Source organism: Beta vulgaris, chromosome 8, assembly GCF_026745355.1.
Source record: "Beta vulgaris subsp. vulgaris cultivar EL10 chromosome 8, EL10.2, whole genome shotgun sequence".
Classification (NCBI taxonomy): Eukaryota; Viridiplantae; Streptophyta; class Magnoliopsida; order Caryophyllales; family Amaranthaceae; genus Beta; species Beta vulgaris.
This window is the reverse complement of record NC_079209.1, coordinates 16,991,083-16,997,907: the sequence shown is the minus strand read 5'-3', so window position 1 is coordinate 16,997,907 and position 6,825 is coordinate 16,991,083.

The window sequence follows — 6,825 nt, the reverse complement described above, 5'->3', positions numbered from 1 at the left end:
CAATTTTTTCATAAGTTGTAGTTTGCAAGTGAATTTTTAAATTTTTGTAAAGTTTTCTCATTTTAGTGATTTGCATAACGAAAATTATGCAATTTTATGATTTTAGTTGACTTGTGAGTGATTATTATAATTGTATTTTTGATATTTTTGTTTGAAGCCCCTTTGATTTGTAAGTGAATTTGGAATTTAAAATGGGAAGGGGGTAAGATAGTCTCTTCATTCGGGGACACCATAGCTCCCCCCTTCCCTTATATAATAGAGATATGTTGTACTTTAATTCTTGAATGATATTTTATATAAAACTTTTTACCTTGATAATTAATCGCTATTATATAATAGAAAAAAATACTTCCAAATATATGTGAAAGTTTCATTATATATAGGAAACACTATAAAAAAGTAAATAATTTTTTTCCTTGTCTAATTTCTAAATTTTGATTTCACTACAAATACACCTCTAATTTTTATCATCACCCACCATTAATTGTGAATGGTTCTTGAGAATAGTGATTTGTAAGTAAATTTTTGTAAATGTTTTTATATGTATTGATGTTATAGGTTATTAGTTTTAGTTTGTATATTAATTTAAAGTTTTAATAAAATTTCCTGATTATTTCGTGATTTTTATAATATGATTTTCTCACTTGTATGGGTGATTTATAAAGTTTCTTCTTTTAAGTGATTTGTGAGTGAGTGTTGTAAATTTATTTTCGGTATTTTGATTTTGACATTCCTTTTGTAATTTAGAAAGAGAAGGGGGGCAAAATAGGCATTTCAAAAGAAGACACCATTGCTCCCCCTTCCCTTATATAATAGAGATAAAGCATTAATGGTAATTTATTTTAAAGTGTTTTACCTACATTTTGGGATACTTAATCATGAAATGGGGAGAGTTTGAATCAGTTTGGATCTAATATAAAGGTAACTCTTTTATAATCTTGGCTCGTTACTCATGAAATACAATATTTTGTGTGTTCTTATATTATTTTTCAGTCTTATGATCATTAATAGAATATACTTTCTGAAATTATTTTTCAGGGACATGTGTGATCCTTAACCTTTAGGAAGAATTGAGTGGAATGATCACATCTTTTATTAATCTGCTTAAAGTAATCCCACTTTTGGAAATTCTGGCAATAATAATTCCAATTTTGGAATATGTTTACTCAAAAAGTATTTCCAACTTGTTGGTAACCTGCAAAAAACACAGGTAAATTCCCTAATATATTAAGAAAATAATTTAATATATTTTATAACTAAATTCTTAAGTAAACACCTAAATTTAATTATTTGATTTTGATTTCAAAAAAGAAAAGGAAAAATTGATGCTATGGGGATCAACTATCGACAATTCTCTTTAATAGGTACCAACTTTTACTATTCCTGTGGGGGAGGGGGTATGACGTAATTTAATTTTTGTCTGGACCCAGTTTACCAATGGCTAGCTAAAGCAGTCATGTATAAAAGGATGCATTCTCTTCACCTTAATAAATTAAGTTAGTTTTAGGTCCAATCAGTTCAGTTTCGCTAACTATCAATCAAGTCAGGTCACTAAGTTCCAATAAGGTCCAATAAGTTCCAATAAGGTTGGATAAGTTACAATCAGGTGCAATAAGTTCCAATCAGGCCCAATCAAGTCTAATCAGTTCCAATAAGGTTCAAATAAGCAATGATCAATATATTTAAATAAAAAATTTATTCAAAGTACCACTATGATTACTATATAGTATTCTATTTGTAATAGTGTCTATTAGTTTATTATTATTTTACTATTAGTTGATTATGTTGTTGTTAAAATATTTAACTAAAGTATCATTATGATCATATAGTATTATATTTGTATTATTATTTATTATTTTATTATTCATATTACGTTTAGTTGATTATGTTATTATTAAAGAATATTATAATTATCGTCAAATAAGGTTAACAACAATAATCATCGTAATTATAATATTTTGCAATTCATCTTTAAATAATTAGAGATCACATGTAGTCGTTAGTAATAACAAGGAAAGATATAAATGTTATTAATTAATTTTCTACTAGTGCTTTATGAAATCAAAGCAAGATTAATAGATATAGTAGTGTGAAAGTTGGGTATAGGCAAGCATATAGATAGTATATTTTTTGTTACAATGTTAATTATAAGAGATAATTAACAATTACTAATTTTTCGAAGGTATTCTAATAACTATTACGTCATAATAAATTCTGAGTGGATAGTATTTATGTTATTACTCGTCAATTTTTTGTCAAATAAGGTCAAATAAGTTCCAATCAGGTCTAACAAGCTCTAATAAGTTTTAATTAGGTTCAATTAGGTCTAATAAGTTACAATCAGGTCAATAAGTTTCAATCAGGTTCAATCAGGCTCAATCAGGTCCAATAAGTTCACTTCAACTCATATAAGCTAAGTGCAGTTCAGTCTTATTTAGGTGGAAAGAACGCAGACGAAGTGGGTCCATTAAATATGTAATAGTAAGTAAGTAATGTATAAAACAGAAATGAAGATAATTTAATCAACTTACTAAGTGCTTATTTGAAACAATGGTCAGTCCTTCACCCTGTCCTAGGTTCAATGCTGTTTGTACCTCGCTAAGAAACCAACCCCATGAAAAGTTGTTTTCACCTTCAACTATGGCCCAGACAACTAGATATATCTTATCATTGGCATCCCTACACACCAACTATCAGTAATTGATCACTCAGAATTGTCTTCCAGAAGCAACCATCAATTCTAAGGAATATTAAAAGTTGGCACCTATCAAAGAGAATCAGTAATAGTTGATCCCCATAGCGTCAATTTTTCCAAAGAAAAAAAAATACTAAACCACCACCACCTTTCTCTATCCCTCACCCTTACCATTATATCCCCATCCTCCATTATCCTAAACCACCACCCCGACCCCTTCCTCTCACACCCCTGCCACCAGCAGTCACCCCCTCGTGCTCCCCTTCCACCAACCCCACCCCTAAAGCCACCAACCCCTCTCCTTTCCAAATTCTAACGCTAATCCCATTTTATGCAAACACCATCAATCGCATTATAAGATATGGATGAATAATCTATGCCAATCTCACTTTCTATTAAGCATGTCCATGCATTCTTCTTTTTAATTCTTATTATGAGTTTGGGATTTTTTTTCATTATACCTCTATGTTTATGTACCCCTAATTTATAGAAGTTCTACGCTCTACCCTTAAACTTATATTTTTTTAATGAATAATGCCTAATTATCGACTATGTATCATAAATTTTGTTAACTTTTTGTGATTTTCAGGAGCTACTATACCCTAACTTGTACATAGTTTTACTAATAAAGGACCCTAAGCAAGATTAATTCATTAGATTAAAAATCATAGACAAAATATTTGTTTTCGAGTTACTAGTAATGACAAAGTGAATATAATATTTTAAGTTCAAGGGTATCATGTGTAATTTCAAAAATATCTGTGTACAACGTAGAAATCAAAGAAAACAAGGGTATAACGTAGAAAAACCTTTTTAATTTATCTTTTCCTTCTTTATAATGTGGGTTCACAACTTCTAATTCTACAATCTTTTATCCTATCTTGCTCCCTCCTTTTTCTCCCCTTTCTCTTTTTCTAGGTATTTAGCATTTAATTACAAGAGATCAAATATAAATCAAATTAGGGATTTTGACAAGGTTGATGGATTGATTGATTGATTAAACGATGATGAAGTCTCTTAACTCAAGGGAAATTAAAAGAGTGAGAGCATTTGGCAGGTGGTTGAGCCTGGAGAAACGAAACGAATTTTAAAGAAGAGGGATGGAAGAGTATTGCATTTGAGGTTTGGAGAAGTTTCATCCATGGCTCTTTTACAGCGAAGAATTGGTGCTATTGATTTGGGTGCAGGAGTTGGAGTTTGGAACCGAGGCGTGAAAGCAAAGAAGAAGTTGAATTTAGAGGAGAGTCCAATTTTCGACTAAGAGTATTGTTGTTAGCGTTGTTGGTGGCGTTCTCGGTGATGTTGGGAATGAAAGTGTAGAAAGCTCTACGTCAACCAGTCACCACTGTTGTTCTGGTTTTGTGGTGGGGCCGAGGACTGGTGGCGGGGGCAGAATTAAGATCACTATATTTTTGGGGGTGGGGAGTTGCAGCAGGAATGGGGGTGGTTTTGGAGATGGGGGCTGGTGGAGTTAGGATTAGGGTCTTTTTCGAAAAAAAAATTGCTTTTTGAAAGGAAATAAAAGCAACAACAAAAAAAAATTTAACCGATCAATCAGGTCATTGGTCAAAATGATCCATTTTAGGAATACATGACTCATAGTTGGGATTATTGCTAGAATTATAAAAGGTGGAACAATTTTGAGCAGATCGACAAAAGGTGGGATTATTCCCATTGATTTTTTCTAACGTTTAATCTTCCGTTAGTAGATACTTATAAGTGTTGTTTGGTCAACATTCGACTTCATGTATAGTCGAATTTCTTACAAAGCTATAATCAAAGATAGTGGCAGATTATTTGAAGGGTCGGACTGGTCTTGGCCCCCAAAGATTTGAGAAAAAAATTATTACCAGTATTATATTTTGGCCCACCATAAATCAATAAAAGGGATAGGACCAGCCCATAAGTGAGAGAAATACAAAGTATGAAAGTATTATGTAAAAGTCAAACAAGTATTGTGCTCACTGAATTAAGTACAGTAGTACAAGTAATGTTATCAGGATCGGGATCCTACTTTGGATCGCGGGGGTTGGTGGGATCCAATCGGTGGTATCGGATCGTAGGATAGTAAGATCTTACAATTTCGTATAATATAGATAATTGTGCTAGCATATGGTAAGAAACTCATGTTAAACATTTACATAAATTAATAATGACTTATATCATTAACAAATGGTGATAGTTTTCCAATACTATAAGATTGAAATAACATGCAACCACAATCTTATAGGAGAAATATATTATGTCAAATTACTTTATGATTTTTTTATGATAGGATCGGATCGCAAAGTTGTATGATCATAGAATCGTATTAAGATTCTACCATGTGATTTTTTGTGGTTGGATAGGATCGAAAGATCCTACAAAATTAAGATCCTACGTAGAATCGTAGGATCGTAAGATTCGGATTGAGATTTTAACAACAATGACTACAAGTGGGGCCACCCTACAAGTCTGTGCATCATGTCATATCTTATCTCTCATCACACATCTTCTATTTTTTTTTTTGATTTTTTTTTTTTTGATTAGGAAATTAAGTCAGCCCAAGGGCTAACCCCTACCAAGGCTACTAGCCTTGTAGGAACTACCAGCACATTGGCTGGTAAAGCATGCAAAGCATGCTAAGGAAATACCCCAACATAATGCTGGGGGTAAGGATCGAACCCCGGACCTCAAGGATTAGAGGGGAGTGCTCTACCACATGAGCTAGCTCCTCATCCTTATCACACATCTTTTATGAATTGATCAACTTGACTTACGACAAGTTATTTTTCTCTTTCTTTTTCTCTTTTTTTCGTTTTCCTTTTTTTTGAGAGGTTTTTTTTCGTTTACTTGTTAGTGGTAAATGGTAATCTTTTACAGATTTTGTTGGTTTTATCATTTTTTTTGTTTAATTGAAATTTAATTTGCACGCCCTTTATATTTTTTTAGTTTGTATGTTTTGACTCATCACATATATATATATATATATATATATAAGTAAAAATTATAACGACTGAATACTATTAAAAAAAATCTTGAGACCGAATCAAAGAAGACTCCACATGACAATATATTTTTTCTTATATATTGAGAAGAATTTAGAAGATCCTCTGTAATTATAAATAGTGCCAAGATTTCAAGTAAGCAAACTAAAAAAAATTACAGAAGAAAAACATAACTTTATAAGAGTATTACCATGAAGTTCGTTATTGATAATTTTGATATGTTGAACGAGCGTCAATCGTCACTTTAGTTGTTTTCCAAGAGTGCTATTATGAGGGTTGCATTTTTTTATATTTTTCCTGATATTTATTTTATCTTGACATAATTTATCTATTTGTTTACAATGGAATTACAAATATCACTACTACATAAATGAGCTATTGCAACACTTAAAGGTCGTTGCAATAGAACCAAAAACTGTTGCAGTAGAGCTATTGCAACAGTCCTACAACCGTTGTTGTTGCTGCCGTTGCATTAGACTTAATGCAATGACTCTTAGTCCTATTGCAACATCTACTAGAAAGTCCTTGCAATAGGGGTCAATAGTCGTTGCATTAGCTATACAACCTATTGCAACACGTCTATGTCTAATGCAACACCATCTTATAGCTATTGCAACGCGTATACTACTCATTGTATGTCCCAATTCTACATCTACTGCAACAACTCCATATATATTGCAACACAATCATATAGCTATTGCAACACCTTTTTTGGAAATTCATTTCATTTTAGCACCTATTGCAACACCTTACGCCTCAGTAGCTAATACAATTCCAATACCTTAGCAGTTTTGTAATAGTAGTAGATCAACATATATAAAAAACAATACATTTCATATTCTTTTTTGGAATCTTATACCCTAAAGAAAAAATATGCATAGTAATTTTCATGCTCATGGGCAAATTTACAAAGTACATAATTATAAATCTATTAACTAATATACTAAAAAAATTCATGTTTTTTAGTTTCTACCTACATAAGTATCCAATAAATCACTCTACATCTCTTTCACCTAGCTTCCATATATTCGGCGGATTCTTTCGATGCTTGAATTTCAATCTTTGCTTCACACACTTGTGCATCATTATATCTGTAATCTTTTTGGGCATGATTAAGGTCTTTTCCAGCTTAGATAGCTTATC